Genomic DNA, 12561 nt, shown 5'->3' with positions numbered 1-12561 from the left:
GTGCAAAATTTGAGTTCATTCTAAGTTGATTTGATATGTTTCGGCATGAGTTTTTGGAAGTCGAAAGTTCAAAAGTACTTTAAGTTTGATTTGAGGTGTGTTTCATCGTTTCGATATTGTTATACATGATTTGAGGCCTTGAGTAAGTCCGTGTTATGTTATGGGACTTGTTTATATGTTCGTACGGGGTCCCGAGGTGGTTCGGGTGAGTTGTGGATAGAATTGGGTTGTTTTGCGCTCGGTTTTCTTATGTTTCGACGTCGTTTCTTCAAGCATAAATGGTACCACATTGAACAAATGAGCTCCGATTTCTGTTTTGGTTAAAGCATTAGATCCATATCGTAATTACGGATCCGTGACAAAAAGAATCGTCAAATTTGGACATCGTATGAGGAGTTTATGGTCTTTTTACTAAGAATTGGTTTGCCAGATTTTGCAGCTTAATTACGAAATTGCCACTCACTTCGTATTTAAAAATCTGCACTATTTTCAAATATTGAAACCAATATATCTCTTTCATTATAAGGTTAAATGGAGTGATTCAAAAGCCTATCTTGACTTAAATTTCACAAGGCATCCATTGGAGGCATCAAAAGAAAGTTTTGGGATCATTTGACATGCAAAACGAGGCAGAACAACTGGGCAAAAGTACTTCATATCGAAGGTTTGTTCATTTGGTCATATTTTGAGTTGGGGAGCTCGGATTTGGACAATATTTGGAGGAGATTTTTACCATATGGATTGGGGTAAGTGTTCTATACTTAATTTTGTTATATTTTATGAATCTATCTTCGTTTTTAGTATTTGATTGATGATTTCAAAGTGAAATTTGGGGGTTTTGTCTAAATTTTCACACGTGAATTTTGAGTTTTGAATATCTATTCGGAGTCTGATTTGAGTGAAACTAGTATGGTTGAACTCGTAATTAAATGAGTTATCGGATTGTATGAGTTTTATCGGGTTCCGAGGTGCGGGCCCGGGTTGGGCTTTTTGGCCGATTTTGGGCTTTGATTAAAGATTCAACCTTTTTCGATTGAGATTAGTTCCTTTAACATTGTTTGATGTATTTGAGTTGTTTTTGATTAGTTTCGAGCCGTTCAGAGGTCGGAACGCGCGGGGTGGCATTGTTGGAGCATCGCTTGGCTTGCTCGGTATTGGAATTGGCTTGTTCGAGGTAAGTAACTCTTCTAAACTTAGTGCTGAGGGTATGAAACCCCGAGTTACGTGCTATGTGATTGATGATGAGGTGACGCACATGCTTGGTGACGGGCATGTGGGCATGCACCCGGTGAATTGTGACTCCTTTGTTTTCATGGCACTATTTAGTGGCCCTATTTTGTTGAAATCTGTGTTTTCACCACGTGATTAAATAACTGAACTGTGAATCATGCTAGCTATCATGTTTAGGCCTTATGCTGATATTGTTAAGACCTATAGTGGTCGCTTCTTACTGTCATCTCACTGATTTCATTAATATTTTGTACTCATTCATATTCATGCATTCATATCATATTTCAGTCTCAGTGGTTGTGTATTGATACATCATATCATTGTTGTCGGGCTAGTTTCATGTCATTGTGAGCCGTGAGTGATGACTGAGAGAGGCTGAGAGCCTGTTTATGAGTGACAATTATCGGATCGAGCTGCACGCCGCAGCGATTATATTGATGATTATGATAGCGCTTGGGCAGTAGGAGCCCCTCTAGAGTCTGTACACACCCCCAGCGAACGCGGATGATATTATTGAGGGATGGATTTCCCTGGACATGGATTTGTCCGAAGTACTTGATACCTAGAGATGAATTTCTCCACAGGGTTGGATTGCCCTTTTTCCTCGGTACCGGGTGACTTATAGTCAGTGTTGTATATGTTCTGGGATGAATTTTCCTGGGCCGTATGGGCCATATACAGTACCGAGTGGTTGAGCATGATGAGTGGAAAGTGTGAGACAGTGAGATTGAGTACTCTGAGAGTGCGAGTACATGATTCATCTTTGAGATACATGCCATTGGCATGCACACATGACATATAGGCATAGAGATGCATTTTGCCTTATGTTGTACGGTATCACGTCATTCATGAATTTTTACACACATTGATATATGGGCAGAGAGAGGTATTTCACCCTTGCTATCTGGAAAGAAAATGAAACATCTAATTTATTGTGGAAAGGATTTTTGGAAAAATTTACGGTTTTCAAATTATCTCATATTTTACGACGATTTTGGTAAAGGATTTAAGTTTTCACTTATATTCTTGAAAAGTGGAACAATTTTTGGAAAACTGTGAAAAAGCTGAGCATTTTTATCGCTGAGTTAATTTCTTATTTATATGCTCTACGTTGTTATGAACTGCTATTGGTTATTGGTGTTGGACCTGACCTATGTTCCAGCTCGTCACTGCTTTCAACCTAAGGTTAGGTTTGTTACTTACTCAGTACATGGGGTCGGTTGTACTGATACTAAACTTCTGCACATTGCATGCAGATGTTGGCTGCTGTTGTTGCTGTGCTCGATGGTTGCCAGATTTGAAGATGTGCATGCGTTCCTATTGTAGCTGCCTCTTGTTCATGGTAGCCTTAGATTTATAAAAACTATGTTTATGTACTTTTCAAACAGAATATGTATTTACTTCATATCAGCTTTGTAAATTCTATTCTTAGAAGCTCATGATTTGAACTATCAGTCCTTGGGAAAGGTTTAAGATTCATAAAATTCCTTTGTTTGATTGTCTTATCACTATTATTGAAATTGGACAGTTATTAGTTGGCTTACCTAGTGGGTTGGGTTAGGTGTCATCGCAACTAGCGAATTTTGGGTCGTGATAGCTGTTAGGAGCACTTCCCTTCTTGATTACTCCATCGTGCTGCTTGATTCCATTAAGGCTTGTGCCTTTGTTTCCCTTCCTACTCATTCTTATACGAAGTGGAACGCTCGTGTCAATTGGGCATCGAGGAGTTGTAGTGGTACTACAGACGTGGTGCATGATACTTTTCCCTGCGTGTTCGAGCATGCTATTAGCATCGCCTAGAGGAAGGATGTTCTTTTGTTCCAGCTTAGTATCTGTATTTTTTTTGGTTTCGAGACTATGCACAGATTACTACGATGTCTATGAGTTATCATCGCACAGTGTTGGTGTAATGGTAAGGTGCTCGTTTATGTGTCGAGGCAGTGAAAGGGTCAAAATGAGGGTTTCTCAGTTCATGAATTGGAGGTTCAGCATTTGATTCCAGTAGAGAGAAGGCAATTGGGTTACGGATGTCCAGACCTTGGTTGGTGGAGTAACGAGACTTGATATTTCCGAGCGTGATGGAATTTTCATTGTGATGCGGTGTCGTCATCCTTGTTTGAATGCATTATGATTCGCCGATGTTATGGTCTTCTTTGATTTTGCCTTCGGGGCAGGGTGTCGTTAAATAGTGCATGAGGGGTGGTTGTCAGAAATAGTGGTATGCAGTGGTTCAGAATTGAATTGGTATTTCTAATATTGATGGTCAGAGAGAGAGAGAGAGATGATCTTCGAAGAGGCTTAAAGTTGGTAGCAAGTTATTAGCTCAGGTGCTACAGAGGTGGATTTTGATTTGATGCAATATTGGGTAACGAAGAATGAGGAAGGATACGTGGGAGGTGTCTTGCGGTGGTTGAATTACTAACAAGTTAAAGTATGAAGAGCATAGGCCAAGAATTGCTTTAAGGAGGCGGTTTAACCGAAGTGGGAGTGGCAGAGTAGCATATGGATTCTATGGTAGGATAGCCACATGCTTTGAGGAAGTGTTGAACGGTTTGGGAATTGTGATGGAAGGTGATTTGGTCTACTTATTTTATTTGGAATGATGGTTACTGTATGGAGAAAGATTGAATATGGCAAAAAAAAGAAGAAGATGGGAGTTTGCTTGAAATGAAGAGAGGTGTGAAGATTTGATTTTCGTTTCAGATGCAATATGACTTGAATTTGGAGTAAACGGCTCTGGAATGAGTTATGGATGATGTCAACAGCTTTGTATGGTGATTTTGGGCTTAGGAGCGTGTCCGGAATGTGTTTTGGAGGTCTGTAGTAGATGTATGCTTGAATTGGCGAAAGTTGGATTTTTGGCGATTTCGGTCGGCAGTGAAAATTTTGATATCGAACCCAGAATGGAATTACGGAAGTGGGTGTAGTTTCGTAGTGTCATTTGTGACCTGTGTGTGAAATTTGAAGTCATTCAGACTAGGTTTGATATGTTTCGGTGTCATTTGTAGAATTTGGAAAATTCAAAGTTCCTTAGGTTTGAATTCGTGCTCCATTCATGTTTTTGATGTTGTTCAATGTCGTTTGAAGGCTCGACTAAGATCGTATGGTGTTATAGGATTGGTTGGTATATTTGGTTGAGGTCCCGGGAGCTTCGGGTATGTTTCAGATGCTTAACAGATGAATTTTTGGACTTAGGCCATTGCTGTAGTTTTTCTGGTGTCTGGTGTTTCGCACCTGCGGAGTGGGAACCGCAGGTGTGGACTCGCACGTGCAGAGATAGAAGCACAGATGCAAGAATTGAAAGTTGGCCTGGGGTCGCAGGTGCGAGGAGGTTCCGCATCTGCGATACCCGCAGATGCGCAGAAGGCTCACAGGTGCGGAGACTGTGGGAGTTAGTGACTCCCGTAGGTGCGACTGGTTAGACCGCAGGTGCGGTAGGCGCAGGTGTGAGAAATGGTCGCAGGTGCGAGAATCGCTGGGCAGAAAAGGGGTTGGAATCGAGGGTTAGTTCATTTTCACTCCATTTTTTATTTTGAGCTCGGGAGAAGGCGATTCTTTGAGGGATTTTCAGAGGAATCTTGTGGGTAACGATTTCTTACTCGAATTTGGTTTTATGGCATTAATCTATTGTAGTTTTCCTCATTTAATCAAGGTAATTGGGTGAGAAATGTAAGAAATGGGGGGAAAAGTTCCCCAATCGAAATTCTGAGTTTTGATCGAGTTCTAGGCATCAGATTTAGATGATTTTTGTACGAGTGGTCTCGTGAGTGAATGGGTGTTCTAAATTATTAACTTTTACCCGATTCCGAGTCGTGGGCCCGGGGAGACTTTTTGGGCTTTTTTCCTATTTTCTTGCCTTAGCTTCGAATTCATTAGCTAAAGTAGTTACTTGTAGTATTATTTACATTATGCAATTGATTTGATTAGATTTGGACCATTCGAAGTTGGATACTCGTGGCAAGAGCGTGGTTTCGGATTGAGTCGAGCGATTCGAAGTAAGTATCTTGCCTAACCTTGTGTGGGGGAACTACCCCTTAGGATTTTAGTCATTTATATTGATTGTAGTTTGTGTACGCGAGGTGACGAGTGCGTGCTCGGACTTATTTGTGGAAAGTTGGCCTTTTAGGGTTCTTATGTCCTTATATTCACCGTGTATGATGTTGTTCTTGATACGCTTGAATTCCTATTTGCTAGTTTCACCTCTATATGCTTTGATTAGAGATAATTGCTTTAGGATTCACTCTTACTTTCTATTTGTCCCTTATTCGACTTAACCAAAGATTTTACCTGTTCTATCGTCGTGCTATATTTTTTATAACTGCTTATCTTTAATTGAAATCATTATTTTCTCATCTTATAATTGTTTAGTCTTAATTGGAGTTATGATTATCTTTCGCAGCTTATCCTTACTTGAATTGTTGAATATTCCTCATAATTGCTCAACCTCAAAAGGAGTTTAGATAACCTATATCTTAGTTGACTTGCCATTATTTGGAACTATTTGACTCGTGTTGGCTTCTTATTGTTGACTTGAATATTATGGAATCGTTGCTACTTTTTGTTTTGTTTTTCCTTATTAAGTTGTTCTCCTTGTGCATAGCATTCTTTACTGTGGTTATTCCTTGTGAATGAGTTCTACCATTCTTGTGATTTAAGTTCTTGAGTTGATTAGCTCGCCGTACTTTGCATCTCTGTCATTGTTGTTTTTGTACTTGTTGTGGTGATGTACGAGGTTTCTGTCATGCTATAGTTATTATCTCTGTTGTTTGCGCTGCATATTTAAATTGGGACTACAGATGTATTCCGGGAGATCCTCCAGCACTGCATATTTAAATTGGGAGATCCCCCCCCCCCACTGCATAATTAATTCGGGACTACGGGACAGTATCCCGGTAGATTCCCCTGTGGTTATATCTGTGTTCGGAGCTGCTAATCTTCCATGCTTAGGTATCACAGGGTGACTTATACTCGAAGGATATTACTTGAAAAGTATTTATCTTGAAGAAACTATGTTTGAAGGATATTTATTTGAAAGGGTTATACTTGAAAAGTATTTATCTTGAAAGAACTATGTTTGAAGGCTAATTATTTGAAAAGTATATATTTGAAAGGTTTCTATCTTGAAAGAATTATGTTTGAAAGATATTTATTTGAAGGAAGTATATTTCAAAAATAATTTCTTATTGGAAAGGATTATATTCTAAAGACCTCAATTTTTTAAAAAAACTTACGGGTGAAAGTTTACACTTGAAAGATTTGACTAATTTATTGGGGTTTGTTGGCTGATACTTGATGTGAAAACTAATGCAGTTGCTGAGTTACTACTTGCCTTTACTGTATTGTGATTTTCGAATTTGGGTTGTATTTTCGTTCATTCTCTTGTGTCTTATTCTTGTGTTCCGCTGTTACTTGTTGTTTTTCCTTCCTTATTGTAGTTGCTATGTCGTTAGCCATATCGCGGGGTCCTTAGATAGATGTCATGTTCTGTCATTCCTAAACTTATGCTTGTTCAATTTATTAGACCAATGGGTGTCTTGACTAGTCCTTGTCACTAGTTCACCGAGGTTAGTCTTGATACTTACTGGGTACCGCTGTGGTGTACTCATACTATACTTCTGCACATTTTGTACAGATCCAGGTATCGATCGTTAGTAGCTGTGCGGATCCTTGCTGAGGAGACTCAAGGTAAACCTGCCGCTGCGTTCGCAGGCTTCGGAATCACCTTCCTATTTTGTATTTACACTGTTTTTACTTACTTCTGAATAGTTGTATTTAGAAGTTGTAGTAAACTTTGTAGAGCTTATGACTTGTACTACCGGTTTTGGAAAATTATAAATTTTGTAAAGATTTCTATATCGAGACTGTTAGATTTCCTTTGTTATTGTTGTTACTCAGTAAATGTTAGGCTTACCTAGTCCCCAAGACTAGGTGCCATCACGATACCCAACGGAGGAAAAATTGGGTCGTGAGAAGAACCTAATAGTAGATAACAAATAGAATGTAGATATAACAGATAAAGGATACATAACAATGGAAGACAAAGAATATACAGCAAATATACAAAAATATGTAACAACTAAAGGATATAAGGATTAATTCAGCTAAAGCAAGCTGCAAGATGGTGTGTACAGTGACCTAGGAATTCTAAGAGTAGATTTACCTAGACTCAAGCATGAGTTAAGGAAAACTGCGAGATGGTACGTAGTTAACCTCGTATGACAATCTTTGAAACTAGAGGGTTTTGAAAGAAGGTTTGGAGGGATAAAAAGACAACCCTCACGTAACTTGTGTGTGATTGTGTACGACCAAGTATCGACAGAAAAGTGATGACAATTCAACAAGGTAGCACCAAAGCATGTGATAAAGAATATACAACATGGGCATGTGTAAAAGCATATACAATATGAGCATGACAAAGAATATATAGCCTGAAGCATGTAACAGCGAACACATGACTTGAAGCATGCAACATAGAATATGCGGCTTGAAGCACACAACAAAGAATGCACAACTCAAGGAAACCGACAAAGAATATACCGCTTGAAGCACATGAGAAAGAATACACCAGATTGAAGCATGCGATGAAGAATATATGACTTAAAACAAAGAATATACAACTTAAAGCAAGGAACATACAACTTGAAGAAAATAGTATACAACTTGGAGCAGAGAATGTATGACTTGAAACGTGTGACGGAAATAATAGAAGTTGGAGTATCGGAGAACCTGTAATCCCTCAAGTAATTGATCAAATTCGCTGTGGTTAGGACCTGAAATAAACCCAGCAGAGTCGCCATGTTGTTGTACCCTATTTTGCACGAGACAAAATAAACTACAACTTATAGTACACTACAAGGTTATTAAAATTTAGAGTCGCCACCTAATGTTTAAGGTACACTAGCACACCTATATTACACTATATAATATACACTTCGACTATGGTCTACGAAACTGTTGAGATTCTGAGTAAGGGTTCAAGTTATCTCGAGTAGAAGGTGTTAGGTATCCCTCAAGATCCACAAAATGTGGTTCATGTGGACTCGATCAAATAAGAGAGGGAAGTTTCAAAAAGAATGATTAAATTTATATTTACAAAGAATTATAAAAATGCTTTGGAATGAAGAATGATTGGAGGCGAACGTCATACGGTAAAACTAGGGATATTTGTGTGCAACAGAATATGTGCAGAGATGTAGATAAAGAAAGTATGTGAAAGAGTTAAAACAAATTTAGTGACTAAGTGAAGTGTATCATTAAGTAAAATATTTACAAATTAGCCAAATAACTTTGAGTTGAAAGGAATAATCTCGAAAGAATTTAGTTGTAAACTAAATCAACTATTGTAAGAAAACGTGGCTAGAAAATAATTGATCAAGAGTGGAAAAGAAGAATTACTTTTGAATAGTTTTTATTACTTCTATGCAATGAATAGGGCAAGAAGAGAGTTGATTAATATTCACAAGAATAATTGAAAATTCAAATTAAAAAGAGGATAATCAACTATAGCAAGCAAATAATAGAATATTTATATTCACATGCACATGTAGTAAAAGTCAATAAACAACGTAAATGAAATAATTTACATTCTTTGAAATCGGGGCACAAGACCTAAAAGAAGAATTTAGTAGTGGATAAAAAATGGATAATGTATGTATTTGACTAAAGTATAAAAATGTAATAATGAACAATAACAATAAATAAGATAAGGTTGAATGATGTACAAATACTACGTCATGCACTGTTAATTAAATGAGTAAAGTATGGAAGCATTTGTTTTGCTATGAATGAACATGTATAGGAGGTTGCTAAAGAAATTGAAATATAAGAGAATATGTAGTGATAAGCGGAATATGTGTAAATTGACTAAATGAATATTAATTAAAAAATAGAATTCGTAAGAATTCTCTATATGCACAAAGATTAACTATTTAAGTGAAAAGCTAAAAATGTAAAGATAAAAGTTTACTCTAAATGATTGGTAAAAGTGAAAATGAACGATGTTTGACTCAAACAGTTTGAGCAATTTTAGTATATAATGGATAAATCTAAAGAATTAATTTGATAAATAGTGAATGGATATGGTATAGAAAAGATATATCAAAATACTTGTGACATAAACAATTATTGTATCAATATAAGCAAATTTATTTGTGCTAACAATGAATTATTATTCGATGAGTAACTAAAAATTATTTTTAGAGTTATGGTCTCGAAACACAATTATGTGAGCCAACCCCAAATGACTACAAGGCCTAAGTTTCTCAAAGAATAGTATGATAGTCCAACCACAATTCCCTACTTAAGATGTGTTAATTAAAGAACAATTTTATACATAAAGTAGTTCGGAAAGGTATTCATATAATTTGAAGGCTATGACAAAATTATTTATTTTATTTTATTGCAAGAAGATGACATGTTTTTATTTTTTGGATATGACTAATCTAATTAGTTAGGTATACACCGGTCCTAAATTAATTAACCACATCATAAAATATATTCAACATCTCATACACACTTCAAGAATTACTTGACACATAATTTTTAAGTTAATCCAATTATTAACTACATGCAATTCCCTAAGTGTTCGACAAATAGATAAACATTAAAGCAAGCAAGCAAATACAACATCTATCTACTACTTTACGTTTTGGGTACATCCAAGAACGGGAAGTACAAAACGAGAAGCTTGACGGGGATTTGTCTTTTCATCTTCGAGTGTTGTCTTTCGAAAGTAACTCTGTGTGATAGTACCTCGCAGGATAAGAGAAGTGAAATTTTTGAGAAATTGTTTTTGAAAATAGTTTGAAAATATTTTTGGGAAATTGTTTTTAGGAAATAGTTTTGGAAAATAGTTTAAAAGATAATATATGAGGCTCAGATATGTATTTTTCGATATCCGTCTAGACATGAGAATGGAAACCGCCTCGGTAGCAACTCCGGTGGCCAACCGTGTCGCCTCCCATAGGTTGTAGGTTTCCTTTTTCGATATTTATCATCGCCTCATTATTTCGGACCCAGTCCAAGAGTCAAACGGCGCGTCGTGGCCTCAAAATAATTATTCTCATAGGCGCTGTCCAACAAAGATGTATGTACGTCCTCGTGACATAGAGGAATAATGATTCTAACAAAAGAGCTAAATTTAGTGTTTATAGAAATATCAAGCGAACACAGTCCAATATCACAATCATCATCAAGGAGCGATCGACAGGAATAGCAGCAAACAGTACCTCTAAAACAATACCAAATTGTTAGTTGCAACGGGAATTAGGCCAACATAATGAATCCATTACAACCAAAGTAATCACAACTAGTCATTAAAAACATAGCCACATCAAACAAACAAAGCTACTACGCAACAGAAGAGCCGGAAAAAATGGTGAAATCGCCGGCAAACACTGGTCACCGGAATTTAAAGTCTTCGGTCAGTATTAGCAAATCAAAATTCGACAATTAGGTTTAAACCACAAATAGCAGTCACCAAAAACGAAACAGCCATCACAGAAAAAGTAAGAGTCGCCGGAGTTACATTTTTCCGGCATCGAAGCATCACATCTTCGGTGTTCACGGTCTGGTAGCTGAGATTAAAGCTTACTGCTGGAGACTGATATAATGTACAAAGAAAGACCTACCGGAGCGGACTCGTAAGTGTTGTCTCAGACCAGATTTAGACCAAAGCTCCAGTGATCTTTTCCTGTCAGATCTGTTCAGATCAAACCATATCCAAGTTATGTCACGTCATTATTAAGTCAAAACAATGTCTAGTCACATCAAATATCATGTCACGTCGGATGTTGATGGAGCATTGAATTTGAATGTACTAGATTTGTGTTTTGAATTAAATTCAACTGCCTTCCGTGTAATTATAGACTATGCTATATAAGAAAATATTTATTTAATCAAGAAATATTATAGTATTTATTTTAAAATTGAAAATACTACAATGATGTATATATCATTTTTTTTAAATGACAATAAATTAATAGAGTATCCTAATATTTGAAAAATAGGATGATGTGTCATAGAAATGCGACACTTTTAATTGTAATTACATAGACTTTAGCTCATCTTTTAAAGAATTTTAAGTCATTTCTTATCTAGTTTTGGTGTTTTGTAGGAAACCATACTTGAAAAGCCAAGAACATGAAAAAGATGACAAAAACACATGGAAAGACAGAAATGCGGCAGGTATGCGACCGCAAAAGTGATGTGAGGACCGCAGATCCATCGCAGAATGAAGCAGATCATCCCAATTTATGAGAGTCAAGTATGCGATCCATTGTGCGGTCGCATAACTCTTATGCGGACCGCATAGTGATCGCACAAATGCAAAAGGATTTACAGTGAAGATGGCTTTGCAGTACGTTATGCGGACCGCATAACCATAATACAATGGAAAACTAGAAAACTTTGTGACCAATTCTGCGGTGAAAAATGAATATGTGCGGACCGCGAAAGTGTTCTGCGGTCGAAACTTTATCTGCAGGGTCATTTTTGTCACTTTTTGATCATGACTTTTAGATCATTATAAAGAAAATGATTAGGGTTTCTGTGGACCATCGTGTCTGAAAAAGAGACTACATTTAGAGCATTGAATACACCATTATTTTGGAAGCTTTTGAGAGAGAATCTAAGACTTTATTCTCTTTGTAAGTTTTATGACTTTATTTATTACTTTATTCTTGTATTCTAATACGAGTAGCTAACTTTAAATACTAAGGTTGTGGACCCTAAGTGGGTGTAATGTTAATGGTTATTTACCATTGAATATATATATAATGATTGGTTGATTTCTGTTCATTTCTTATGCTTCATTTATGGTTGATGGTTGCAAACATTGACTAGTGCCATTTTACTCTATCTTTACTTGAAAAAGTGGGTTAGGATTCGGTAGAATTGAATAGCAAGAATTAAAAGCTTTAAACCTTGTTTAATAGAATCGCTTAAGGGTAAGTGAGTTCTACTTGATATAAATTAGTTGCCCTTAATTGTAACTCTTTTATATTTGAGAAAATCATAAAAAGAAAATACTACCTAGTTATTGGAAAATATTGAGTTGTCATTTAGGAATTATTTGCACATCAAAGGACCTTCCATTAGAAATATATCATATTAACTCTGAGAGCATTACATTCTATTGATGGGGACAGAACCTTGGTTTCTTAATTAAATTAATCATATTCTCTTAACAAAATAGCTTTTCTGGACAATTCACAATTACAAAACTCTTTTTAAACTAACGGAGTAGAACTACGGCCTAAGTGAAGTTTTACACTATTTAAATGACCTTTTCACACTTATTCCCTGCGGGATTCGACCCCAACCTAGTTGGGT

The sequence above is a fragment of the Nicotiana tomentosiformis genome, chromosome 3, assembly GCF_000390325.3.
Source record: "Nicotiana tomentosiformis chromosome 3, ASM39032v3, whole genome shotgun sequence".
NCBI classification, from domain to species: Eukaryota; Viridiplantae; Streptophyta; class Magnoliopsida; order Solanales; family Solanaceae; genus Nicotiana; species Nicotiana tomentosiformis.
The sequence above is the reverse complement of the archived record's forward strand: the minus strand, read 5'-3'. Positions refer to the sequence as shown.